General features: G+C 44.9%; 1 long non-coding RNA gene across 2 annotated transcripts in view; it reads right to left on the reverse strand.

Moving 5' to 3' along the window:
- Positions 1-13202, reverse strand: part of LOC124720278 — an 81175-nt gene that overhangs the window by 43194 nt on the left and 24779 nt on the right. For both annotated transcript variants that reach the window (XR_007006110.1, XR_007006109.1), the window contains exon 2: positions 9464-9669. This is a non-coding gene — a long non-coding RNA (uncharacterized LOC124720278). The remainder of the gene's footprint in view (positions 1-9463; positions 9670-13202) is intronic.

The raw sequence follows: 13202 nt of genomic DNA on the forward strand, positions 1-13202 counted from the left end.
CTGATGTAGTCACGCTTGCAGGCCCTTTGTAGCCTCAAACCTCCAAAGAACTGCAGTCAGTGCTAGCAAAGCTGATTTCTTACATCTGCTCCACTCCAAATCCAGCTTGGATAGCGGCACCACTGCACTGTCTTTGCTGAAGAATGTACCTTTTGTGTGGTCCCAAGAATGTGGCATTGCTTTTCAACAACTCAAAGACTCTTTTCTCAGTGATCATTGCCTCATTCATTTTGATCCTTCAAAACCTATGGTCTTGACCACTGATGCCTCTAAGTAAGGCATTGGTGCTTTACCCTCCTGCAGGACTGGTTCTACTGACAGATCAATAGCTTTCAGCTCCAAATTGCTTAACAAAGCTTAGAGCAACTATCTGCAAATAAAGAAGGAGCCTCCTGCCATCATCTTTGGAATGACTAAAGTTCACCAGTATTTGCACAGAAGAAAGTTCTACTTGGTCACCGACTACAACCCTTTGCAGTAAGTTTTTTACCCAGCCAAGCCCATCCAGAATTGCACTGCACATAAACTGCAACATTTGGCTCTCATCTTATCGCACTACAATGCGAGATAATGCACAGGTCCACAACAAAGCATGCCAATGCAGACACACTTTTGCATCTTCCTTTGGCACTGGGTGCAGACTTCGAAGCATCAGGAGCATCTCGTTGCCACACTGAGTCACAGGACTGTCAGTTTCCATTAGACGACCAGAAGATCGCCCAGGCAACGACAGCAGATCCCTACTTGTGGATTCTGTTGCACTACATCCACCCTGGTTGATCACTCTCTGTAAAACAAATTGTTAGCCTGGAGTTTGTCAATACTTCACATATCGGCATGACTTGCCTGTGCTACAAAATGTCATACTGTTGTGTACTGAATCTGAACAGTTTTGTGTGGCAATTCCAGAGGATCTCCCCAGAGACATTTCCTTAGTCTGCTTCATCAGGGTCACTAAATGGCCCCACCAAGCAATTAGCTCACCAACATGGTACACAGTTTGGCATGGTCTCCCAAACAGAGTAGATATGATTCAGTGCCTTACTTGTGCAGAACACATGGCAGGACCTCCACAATGGTTCTTCAATTGACCGAATCCTGAAGTACCTTGCCAGCACTTGCATTTGGATTTTGCTGGACACTACCATAACACTCACTGGCGACTGTCTTCGAAATATACAGCAAGTTTCCTTTTGTGGTTCCCACGCACTCTACTACAATGCGGTGCAATCTTCAAGCCTTGCATTCCACATTTTGCCTTTAAGGTCTACCAGCATTGCTTGTGAATGACTAAAGACCACAATGTGTGTCAGTCCAACGGAGAAGAAGAATGCTTTGTTCGCACTTTTAAGAAGAAGGTGGATAAACTACCCACCCGCACATGCGGGACCAACATTTGCTTCTCTTCTCATCCTATCACCCCCAGCCTCGCAACGGTACATCACCAGCAGACTTGCTTCACAGACTGTGCTACCCCTCCTTGCTTTAGTTGCTGCACCCACCGCAGCAGCCTGCACCTGCTCCACTCACTAAGGCAATGTATAAATCCAACAAACTTTTTTTTTATTTTTTTTTTTCAGATCCCACAGTGGTCAGAAGTGCTGGGAACAAGTATTGTTATAATGTTGCTTGGCAATTGCATATTTTGACAGAAGGTCCCGGCAGATTGCGGTGGGGGCACCTGAATCAACTTCACACCCGTAAATTGGGTGATTCTGTCACTGATACTCTGTTCTCAGGTTTGTGGTGTGCCCAGATGATGCAGCTTGCATCCCTCCAGCTTCTTGGGGCTCTGGGATGAGATAAGAACATATTAGGTATCTTGGCAACAAATAGATCGGATCTTTTTGAGGATTTAATCTAGAAGAAGGTATTAGGGACCATTATGTCATCGTGGCTTCTATGTCAGTGGAAGTTGCAAAAAGACCAAAGAAACAGTGTAGAGTTTCCTTGTTTGGGAAAGCAAATAAGAGTGTCATTAATGAATATCTTCATAGTCAGCTCCAAGCATTCACATCAGGACACAAGGATATTGAGCATCTTTGGTCGGAATTTGAAGGTGTTGTTCACCACGTGCTAAAGAAATACGTGCCTAGCTAAAATATGGGGTAGGGACAGGATCCACCTTGATTCAACAAACATATTAGGAAGTTGCTGATAAAGCAGAGAATTTTGCACAGTCATTTCAAACGTAGTCACTGCCCAGCTCACAAACAGAAATTATGCGAAATGAAAGCAGCTGTCAAAAGGTCAATAAGAGATTCTTTTAACAAATTTGGAAGCAATATTTTATCTGCAGATTCTATAACCTCAAAGAATTTTGGTCATACATAAAATCTATGAACACTACAAACAATTGAATACCTTCTCTTGCTGACAGTACAGGTAATGTAATGGATGATGATAAACAGAAGGCCGAAATTCTAAACCTAGCTTTCAAAAACTCATTTATGGTAGAGGACTGCACCACCATTCCCCTTTCAATTATCGAACAAATGCAAGGATGGTTGACAGTGTTTAGTGTATCTGGGATTGTAAAACAGTTAACATCCTTAGATGCCAGGAAGGCATCTGGCCCAGACTGTATCTTCCTAAGATTTTATGTAGACTATGCTACAAATATACACTCCTGGAAATGGAAAAAAGAACACATTGACACCAGTGTGTCAGACCCACCATACTTGCTCCGGACACTGCGAGAGGGCTGTACAAGCAATGATCACACGCACGGCACAGCGGACACACCAGGAACCGCGGTGTTGGCCGTCGAATGGCGCTAGCTGCGCAGCAATTGTGCACCGCCGCCGTCAGTGTCAGCCAGTTTGCCGTGGCATACGGAGCTCCATCGCAGTCTTTAACACTGGTAGCATGCCGCGACAGCGTGGACGTGAACAGTATGCGCAGTTGACGGACTTTGAGCGAGGGCGTATAGTGGGCATGCGGGAGGCCGGGTGGACGTACCGCCGAAATGCTCAACACGTGGGGCGTGAGGTCTCCACAGTACATCGATGTTGTCGCCAGTGGTCGGCGGAAGGTGCCCGTGCCCGTGCCCGTGCCCGTCGACCTGGGACCGGACCGCAGCGACGCACGGATGCACGCCAAGACCGTAGGATCCTATGCAGTGCCGTAGGGGACCACACCGCCACTTCCCAGCAAATTAGGGACACTGTTGCTCCTGGGGTATCGGCGAGGACCATTCGCAACCGTCTCCATGAAGCTGGGCTACGGTCCCGCACACCGTTAGGCCGTCTTCCGCTCACGCCCCAACATCGTGCAGCCCGCCTCCAGTGGTGTTGCGACAGGCGTGAATGGAGGGACGAATGGAGACGTGTTGTCTTCAGCGATGAGAGTCGCTTCTGCCTTGGTGCCAATGATGGTCGTATGCGGGTTTGGCGTCGTGCAGGTGAGCGCCACAATCAGGACTGCATACGACCGAGGCACACAGGGCCAACACCCGGCATCATGGTGTGGGGAGCGATCTCCTACACTGGCCGTACACCACTGGTGATCGTCGAGGGGACACTGAATAGTGCACGGTACATCCAAACCGTCATCGAACCCATCGTTCTACCATTCCTAGACCGGCAAGGGAACTTGCTGTTCCAACAGGACAATGCACGTCCGCATGTATCCCGTGCCACCCAACGTGCTCTAGAAGGTGTAAGTCAACTACCCTGGCCAGCAAGATCTCCGGATCTGTCCCCCATTGATCATGTTTGGGACTGGATGAAGCGTCGTCTTCCGCGGTCTGCACGTCCAGCACGAACGCTGGTCCAACTGCGGCGCCAGGTGGAAATGGCATGGCAAGCCGTTCCACAGGACTACATCCAGCATCTCTATGATCGTCTCCATGGGAGAATAGCAGCCTGCATTGCTGCGAAAGGTGGATATACACTGTACTAGTGCCGACATTGTGCATGCTCTGTTGCCTGTGTCTATGTGCCTGTGGTTCTGTCAGTGTGATCATGTGATGTATCTGACCCCAGGAATGTGTCAATAAAGTTTCCCCTTCCTGGGACAATGAATTCACGGTGTTCTTATTTCAATTTCCAGGAGTGTAGAACCATTCTTTTCCATCATCTACCGGAGATCATTGGAACAGTGGAATGTTTCACGGGACTGGAAGAAGGTCCAGGTCATAGCAATCTATAAAAAGGGTAGAAAATCTGATGTACATATTTATCGGCCCATTTCACCAACATCAATTTGTTGTGCAATCGTAGAACATATTTTGGGTTCAGACATAATGACCTTTCTACACTCTGAGAAGCTCATCTGCAGAAATCAGCGCGGTTTCAGGAAACAGCGGACATGCGAGACACAGCTGGCCCTCTTTGTGCACTATATATAACAGGCTCTAGATACTGGCTCCCAGGTTGATGCCACATCCCTCAACTTTTGAAAGGCATTAGACTCTGTTCCGCACTGTCACCTGCTCCTAAAAGTGTGCACTTACAGTCTACCCAATGACATATGTGGCTGGATAGAAAGTTTTCTAACAAACTGTGAGCAGTTGTCATGCTGAATGGGGAAACTCCAACAGAAACAAGTGTAACATCAGGTGTGCCCCAGGGTAGCTTAATAGGTCTGCTGTTTTTACGATTTACATGAACAATCTGGTTGATGGTATTGACAGCGGCATTAGTCTGTTTGCCGATGATGCTGTAGTCCACAGGAAAGTAGTATCACATGAAATTTGTGAACAAATCAATGAGGATTTGCAGAAAATAAATGCATGGTGTAATGACTGACTTATCTCTCAATATTAGTAAGTGTTACCTACTGTGCATAACAAAGCAAAAATCCCTATTAATGTACGAGTACAAAATGAATGCCCAGTCTTTGGAAGTGGTAACATATGTCAAGTATCTGGATGTGACTATACGAAATGATCTCAAATGGAACGATCAGATTACACAAGTAACGGGTAAGGCAAACTCTAGATTGCGGTTTATTGGCAGAATCCTGAAGTGATGCAGCCCTTCAACAAAGGAAATTGCTTAGAATACTTTTGTTCATCCAGTCTTAAGAGTATTGTTCATCTTACCAGTTGGGTCTGATTCAAGAGATTGCGAAGGTCCAAAGATAAGTGGCAAAGTTCGTGACTGGTACATTTAGCCATCGCGAGAGCATTACAAATCTCATAGAATGTTTCAAGTGGGGCACACTTGCAGACAGCCGACGCACTAAACGGAAGGGGCTGCTCACTAAATCCCAAAATCCAATCTTCGCCGAGGATGTAGAGAGAGGGTATATTATTACCACCAACTTTCACATCATGCAATGATCACCATTCAAAGACTAGGGAAATTAGAGCTCGTACTGAGGCGTTCAGACAGTCTTTTTCTGTCGCGAGATCCGCGAGGGGAACAGAGGAGGCGATATGACTTTGGCGCGAATAGTGCCCTCCGCCACAGACCGCTTGGTGACTAGCGGAGTATAGAAGTAGATGTAAGTGGGTTGCCAGCACCTGGTCCTGAACTGATGGGCCTGGATTCTACAACTTAACCACTGCCAAGCTGACAGCAGATGTCCACAGGCGACAGTTCCCTCCATTCTGCAGCTAGCCACGGGGCTGCCACACTACTTGAAGATGTCGCTGTGGTCACCACCAGAAGACCTCGCACTGTTGCTGAGTGCAGAGGAGTGCCCTCTGCCTCATTTCTTAACTGACATTCTGGGATAGTCGTAAGACAAACACCGGGAAGCGGACATGAGCTCTGGCACCAGCCACAGCTTCAGCTCCTGTCTCCTCATTGCTTCTTACTTCCCACCACCCCCACCACCACCACCACCACCACAGCTGATTATCAAAGTTACATGGGGAGGGGGGAAGTGTAGTATTTTCGGTTTCCAATACTGCCAGAGCCAGGACCTCAAAGATTCCTCCATTTCCACTTCTACTTCTAGTTTCGTGCTTCTGGTGACCGTTTCATGTTGCTAGTTGACGCTGAACATTACTCCAAGTCGTTGATTACTAGCTCTACAGGCAAACATTCACTTTATAGAGACGCATACACGTATCAGGCCTCTGCTTATACCTACTCATGATCACCCTAAAGATGCCAATAGTGAAGCAGTTCCTCTGCAATAAGATGAGTTCAATATATTTATGTACTGTGCATGTGTGTCCACTAATCTTTTGCTTGCCTGTCCAGATTCCTACGGCAACAGATCCTTTTGTAACTTTCCTCCCACTTGACATAAGCAAAATGGGCATAACAGTTGCTGACATGCAACACAATAATGACCAGGAAATAGCAGTAAGAATGGAATACCAAGAATGACGGATTCCTATTAGAGAAGGTCTCTATATCAAGGATGAAGTGTATCGTCCCTACTGTCCAATCTATGTGCAGAACAAACAGGGATGGTAATGAAAGAAAGGTTCTGGGATAGGTTAAAATACAGGGTCAAGAATATCAATGATAAGGTTAATTGATGACATTGTTATCCTCAGAGAAAGTGAAGTGAAGTAGTGCACGATCTGTTTGGTGGAATGATTAGCCTCATGAGCGAAGGACTGATAAGAAATAAGGTTATCCACAGAATCACCTACAGACATTCCTCCAGAACCTCATCACCTTCTCCCCATTTACTTCACTGCTCCTTCTCCATACAACAAGCCACCATTCTCGACCTCTACCGCCACCTCAAGGATGGCCACATTGGTACCTCCATCGACATCAGAAGTACCGAGAATACATCCACTTCGACAGCTGCCACCCATTCCACACCATTCTACATTACATTCCCAACTTTTTCCGGAAACAGATCTCCCAGGCCTGATCTCTCCAGTCACCTCCCACAGCTCACGTATTCACAGTCTGGTCACAAAGGGGCTCTCCCCTCACGATTCTGTACCACCCACGACTTTAGCAACTGAATCACATTCTCCACCAGAGTTTCGATTTCCTCTCGTTGTGTCATGGAATGAGGAATATCCTACCCACTATCCTCACAGTGGTATTCCGCCAACCACTGAATCTTCCTGTAATGCCCCTGTAATAGACCCAGATGCACGTCCTGTCCCATACATTCTTCCACTACCACCTGCTCCAGTCTTGTCACTGGAATCTCCTACCCCATAAAAGGCAGGGCCACCTGTCAAAGTAGCCATGTGATCTACAAACTAAGCTGCAACCACTGTGCTACATTCTACAAGGGCACGACAAGCTGTCTGTCTGGATGAATGGCCACCACCATACTGTTGTCACGAGACGGCTGGACTACACATTTGTTGATTATGCTATCTGACAAAATGTGCTTCACTTTAAGTAATGCATCATATGGATCCTTCCTACCAAGAACAGCTTTTCAGAACTGGACGGGTGGGAACTCTTCATGACACACTCTTTGTTCCCACGACCCCCCAGTCCTCAACTTTTGCTAGTCCCTGTCCTCCACACAACCATCCCTTCCCCTGACCCCAATCCAGCATACAAACACCTTCTATGCTGCCAATGCACCAATGAGCTTGAGCCGTGGTAAAAAATTGCTGTTTTGAAGAGCGCGCCGCAGCACGAAGTGTGAAGCAGCTTCCCTCCGTTTCTGGCGGTGGCGCCACTGTGGCAATCAGCTTTGGTGTCTCCCTCTGTTGGGAAACGGGAAAGGTTGCCTGTTCACGTGCATTTAAGGGGTGCGATGAGCTCGCCAGTCGGTCAGTCGGGTCAGTCTTGGCGAGTCTGGGGTCCGTCTCTCGTCCCCAGCTTGCTACCCTGTCTCTCGCTCGAATTTGTGGCGCAGTGAGAGAACTCAACTAGTGGTCACCCGGTTGGGGGCTTAGTTCCTGCATCTGAGAGGAGGAGGAGGAGGAGATTAGTGTTTAACGTCCCATCGACAACGAAGTCATTAGAGACGGGGCACAAGCCCGGGTTAGGGAAGGATGGGGAAGGAAATCGGCCGTGCCCTTTCAAAGGAACCATCCCGGCATTTGCCTGAAGTGATATAGGGAAATCACGGAAAACCTAAATCAGGATGCCCGGACGCGGGATTGAACCGTCGTCCTTCCGATCCTGCATCTGAGTCTGCGTGTTAGGCCGCCAGTCTGCTCGAGTTGCTCAGGCAACAGTCATTGGCGGTTGGATCGATCGGTTGGTCGGTCACGCTCTGAGACACCAAATGACTTGTCCGCCTTGAGCGTCGGCGCATGTGAGGTCGTCAAGTTGAGTCCAGTGCGCCGCACAGTATAGCGAGGGGTAGTGGCTTCGCGGCCGGCACGAGAGCAACGGGAGTCAACCCACGACATCGGTCTGGCTGGTGCGAGCTGCGACGCCGTGAGACGGGAGATCGGCCTCTGGAGAGATCAGGCCTGGGAGATCTGTTTGAAGTGGCTGGCAGCGGATGGTTCGGGAGAGCATTTCTGGGGTGCTGCGCCAGGTCTTCGCCAGAAATCACAGTTATTAGAAGCTTAGCGATTAGTGATATGTTGTTTGACTTACTCTTGTTAAATTCTACTTGTGTTCTTGGTGACGTTACCAGCTGTCTTGCTTTGGGGTCGTCCCACCATTCTTCTCTGTTTGCCCACCCACGAGAAGGTGGTTATTTATGAATTGGGTGGTCCGTGTTTCCCTTGTGGAGTAGGGGCGGGTTAGAGCTATCTGCGGCTCAGGTTGTTCGGTAATCTCCCTATCAATCTGCCGTACGTTAATAGCTGCCTCTGTCATATTTGTCGGATTCGGTGTGTTAATGAATTTATTGCTTTAAGTGTAACGGCATAGTTCCTGAAATATGTTTTTATCTTGCCCGTCGTCTTGAGAGGCGGTATATGTGTAATGTAGAGCATGTTTGGCCAACCTTGTATAATTTTACGCAAGATTGCATTTCATGGGCTTTTATTTAAATGGTCGTTTTAGTATAGAAAGTTGCCACCCTTCCACCGTAAGACTTTTCTTAGAAGTTAAAATCAAGCACCTTCGGTGGGAAGTTAATCTTTTAATTTTAGTGTTTTGTACCATTTCCATCCCTCCTACGGGGTGCATAGTTTGTGTACTTGTGTGAATTGTTAAAACTTTCACTTTAAGGTAATCTGGTGCATTGCAGATTTGCACCTGTGTAGTCTTTCAGAGGTTGTTGTGAGCGGTTGTGACTAAGGCCGTGTCAAAAGGGAGTGGCAAGGTTCTCAGCCCAAAAGCTCGTACACTTAAAAATTTGTTTCCTTCTGCCTCTGAATAAATTATAACTTGATATTTAGAGGGTGCTTTCTGCTTATAATTTTAAATCTGTTTAAAAAAAGCTTTTAGTAATAAAATTCCCATTTGTTAAAAGCAATTTCAATTTGATTTCATCAGTTACTCCCTGGCAACTACTTCCACACTCACATACTGTGATTAAAATGGTTAATGTTCTTGACAAATTGCTAGGAAATAAAGTAAATTCTTAAGAAAAAGTTTTGAAAGTAAATTCACGGTTCAGGGCTCTTTCCTCTTCTCTACTGTTCTCTGCTCGGCCAAGCACTACCTACCAATACATCTGTGATGGTCCAAAACACATGGATGGCATCCACGATGGGCCCGGATGCTGCTAAGGGGTCGCTGGAAACCCCCGCATGTGGTGAGGGTAGCCAAAAATTGAACTGTATGTGGTGATGGCACCAGACACATCACCGACAGGTTGTGATGTGTGTTGTTGCTGCCTCAGTGCCACCTCCAGATGGCCCCCTCAAATTTTCTGCAAGGAAAAACAGTGATATGAAACCTGTATATATAACATTTTTGGGAACAAGAGCTTTACACTACTATGAAATCTTATCAAGATATGACAATATTTATGCAGCTTCTTTGAGATGGTACTTCATTATAGATAACTGCATTATCCGCGAAATGTCTCAGGTTACTATTAATATTGTGCACAAGGTCAATAATAAACAACACAAACAGCAACGGTCCCGACACTATCCTGGGGCACACCCAAAGTCACTTCTACATCTGAAGATGACTCTCCATCCACGATAACATGTGTTCTCCCTATCAGAAAGTCCTCAATCCAATCACAAATTTCACGTGATGCCCCATATGAACATACTTTAAACAATAAGCATAGGTTTGGTACTGACTGTGAGCCAAATGCTTTTCAAAAACCAAGAAATGCTGCCTCTAAATCGCTGCCTTGATCAAAGCTTTCAGTGTGTCATGTGAGAAAAGTGCGAATTGGGCTTCACATGATCGATGTTTTTGGAATCCATGCTGGTTGGCACTGAGGAGGTCGTTCTGTTTGAGATACCTCATTATGTTTGAGCTCAGAATATGTTCTAAGATTACACAACAAATCTACGTCAAGGGTATTGGACAGTAATTTTGTCGATCACTTCCACTACCCCTTTTCGACCAATAAATTATAGTTAGAAGAGGGACTAGCTCAGTATAGAATATGACAGGGATTCACATCACCCTGGAGCTCTGTTCAGTTTTAACAATTTCAGGTTTTAACTGAAAACCACTGACACCAACATTTATTTCACTCATCTTTCCAGATGATACGAGGGTTAAATTGGGGCAATTCTCCTGTGTTTTCCTTTGTAAAGGAACATTTGAGAACCGAGTTAAGCATTTCAGCTCCTGCTCACTCATTCGCTAGGGACTGGACACTAACTTTGGCGCCACTAACAGCCTTTACATACGACCATAATTTCTTTGGGTTTTGTGAAACAGCATTTGACAGTATTCCACCACAGTAATCATTGAAAGCTTCACGTATTGCTCTCTTGACGGTCAAACATATTTCATTTAGCATCTCTCTATTTATTGCCCTACACATTGTTTTACACCTATTATGCAGTAATCACTGTTTCTTTAGAAGTTTCTTTACAGTGACTGTATACCAGGGAGGTTCCCTCCCATTATGAACGATTCTATTGGTTACATACCTATCCAGTTTCCGGTTAACTATTCTTTTAAACTTTGGACATAGGTCCTCTACATGTTCCTGTCCTGTGCTGAAAGTTTCAAGTTTCTCACTGAGCTCTGACACTACTGATATTTTATCTAGTTAATTGAACATATATCTCAGTTACATCAGGAGATAAATGGGCGACAGAAGGATCCGATTATGTCCACCTCTGATACTGAGTCTTGCCCAAACAATGCCACATGCAGCTTCAATTTCTATCTCAGTTGACTTGAGTTTCGCATTAGCCTATCCTTTCAATATAGACTTAAATTTACCCAAATATCTCACTGATACCAATTTCATGTTTCAGCCACCTTTCTGTACCGCACTATGTGAGCTTCACTATTTTTGAAGGGCACTTCTAACCAGCACTGTTGCGAATGCTTTGGCAGTTAACTACAAGGATTTTAATATTCTCACCTCTGGGGGTCGGAGCAGGAGGTGTTCTTTTGGATCTTACACTTTTATTTCTGGCCTCCTACAGCATCATTCTCTGGGCTGGATGGAGAGTTGCCTCCTCTAAAAAGCTCTTGAGTGCAATCCACACACAGTCAGATACCGAGGTAGCAGCCTCTGAAGTGTAGCGCACACCTGACCAATTTAGGAGGACCCTAAGGTTTTCAACATCGATGGTTTAAGTCCCAGAAGTTTCAAAGCAACTTACTGGAGAAGTTTCTAATGAGTATTTCGATGTGTATTCATTATGTACGTTTATCACACTAGCTGCTGCACAGCTGCACTCACATATAAGTAGTTTTGTTATGATGAGGGATGGTGAGTAAGTTAACTGTTGAATGTGCAATAATGTCAGCTACCCTATGTATCTGCCTGTTCGGTTAAGCATAGTTCGTTATGTGCATATGATACAGTTCAAAAGTCAAATAATAAATAGCTCTGCAAAAGAGTAATTTTTGTACCGTATTTCATGACATATTTTTCAAATCAGTAAGCCTCTTATACTAAAGTTGTCTGTTCTTCCTCAGCTCTCTAGCTGCCTCCACTCCTAACTTCATCAAAATTGGTTCAGCAGTTAAGTTGTGAAAGCTTAACATACTTCTGCATTTATGAGTATGGACAGAAACTAAAAACAAACGCACATCTGGGAGGTATCCACAATGTAACTTTTTTCAGAAATCTTAGTCTATATAGCAATTTTACTTCTACTGTTGTGATTGCGAACTGAACAGTTCATCCTAAATTCATTCTGACTATTAACCACAAACACCATTAGGAAGAAAACACATTGGCACTTAAGTGAGAGCACGGAAGTCAATGAAGGCACTTCTGAGATATGATCAGTTATCAGCAGTACACACTATTGTTACCACACATTTCTGTAGTACAAGATTTTTTTTTCCTCTAGCTTATCTGCATTGCTTCTAAACTATGAAATTGTAAGATCACAAAACACTATTTCCAACACGATGCCCTTGTTCGCTGCTGACTTTCAACCTCAAAACTACAGAAAATTTTGAGAAACCAAACCCAGAATAAACCACAGCATTTATTGACATGTAATTAGTGTTTGGTGATTGCTGAAAATTATAAAATAAATTATGTCCATTATTAATAACTGTTTATGAAGCGATATAACATTTTTTGTTTCAGCACATGAAATTAACAATGGCAGAATTTTTAGAACAAACGTGTCTGTCTGTGTGTATTTTTAGATAATTAAAGACTTACACACAGATCAAAACGGAACACTGTTAAACGAGAGAAGAAAAGCAGAGACCTAAGATGACCCATAAAAACATTTGGAGAAGTGTATTAGACATTTTATATTGAGCAGGTAATTTTAATTACTCTCTAAAAGTGTTGAGAAATTTAGAATCAATATTTGATTCTGCAGTGTAGTGTGCACTGTTATGAAACTTAATGGGATAATAAATCTGTGTATGGGACTGGGAATAAAACCCAGAACCTCGCTTTTTGAGGGCACTGCTCTTTTTGACTAAACTACCCAGGTCTCACTCACAACGTACCCTCGTATCTTTACTTCCTACTTTCCAAACTTCACCCAAGTTCTGCATGTCTAGAGGAAACAACAGTCTGCAGCATACTTCCTTCCACAAGTGCTGTGTATGCAGGAGAACCACTGTGAAGCTTGTAAGGTAGGAAGCATACTTGTGAGGGTAGGTTGTGAGTCACGCCTGCATACACAGCTCATTCGGTACGAGAATTTCCCTACAGAAGGCGAGGTTCTGGGTTCTGGTCCAGGTCTGGCTTGCAGTTTCAATCAACCAAAGAGTTTCAGTGAGAAAATCAGTTCAGTAAGCTGACAAGGAAAAGAAAAGCAGTACACACAAGAACTA

Source organism: Schistocerca piceifrons, chromosome 11, assembly GCF_021461385.2.
Source record: "Schistocerca piceifrons isolate TAMUIC-IGC-003096 chromosome 11, iqSchPice1.1, whole genome shotgun sequence".
In the NCBI taxonomy this organism is placed as follows: Eukaryota; Metazoa; Arthropoda; class Insecta; order Orthoptera; family Acrididae; genus Schistocerca; species Schistocerca piceifrons.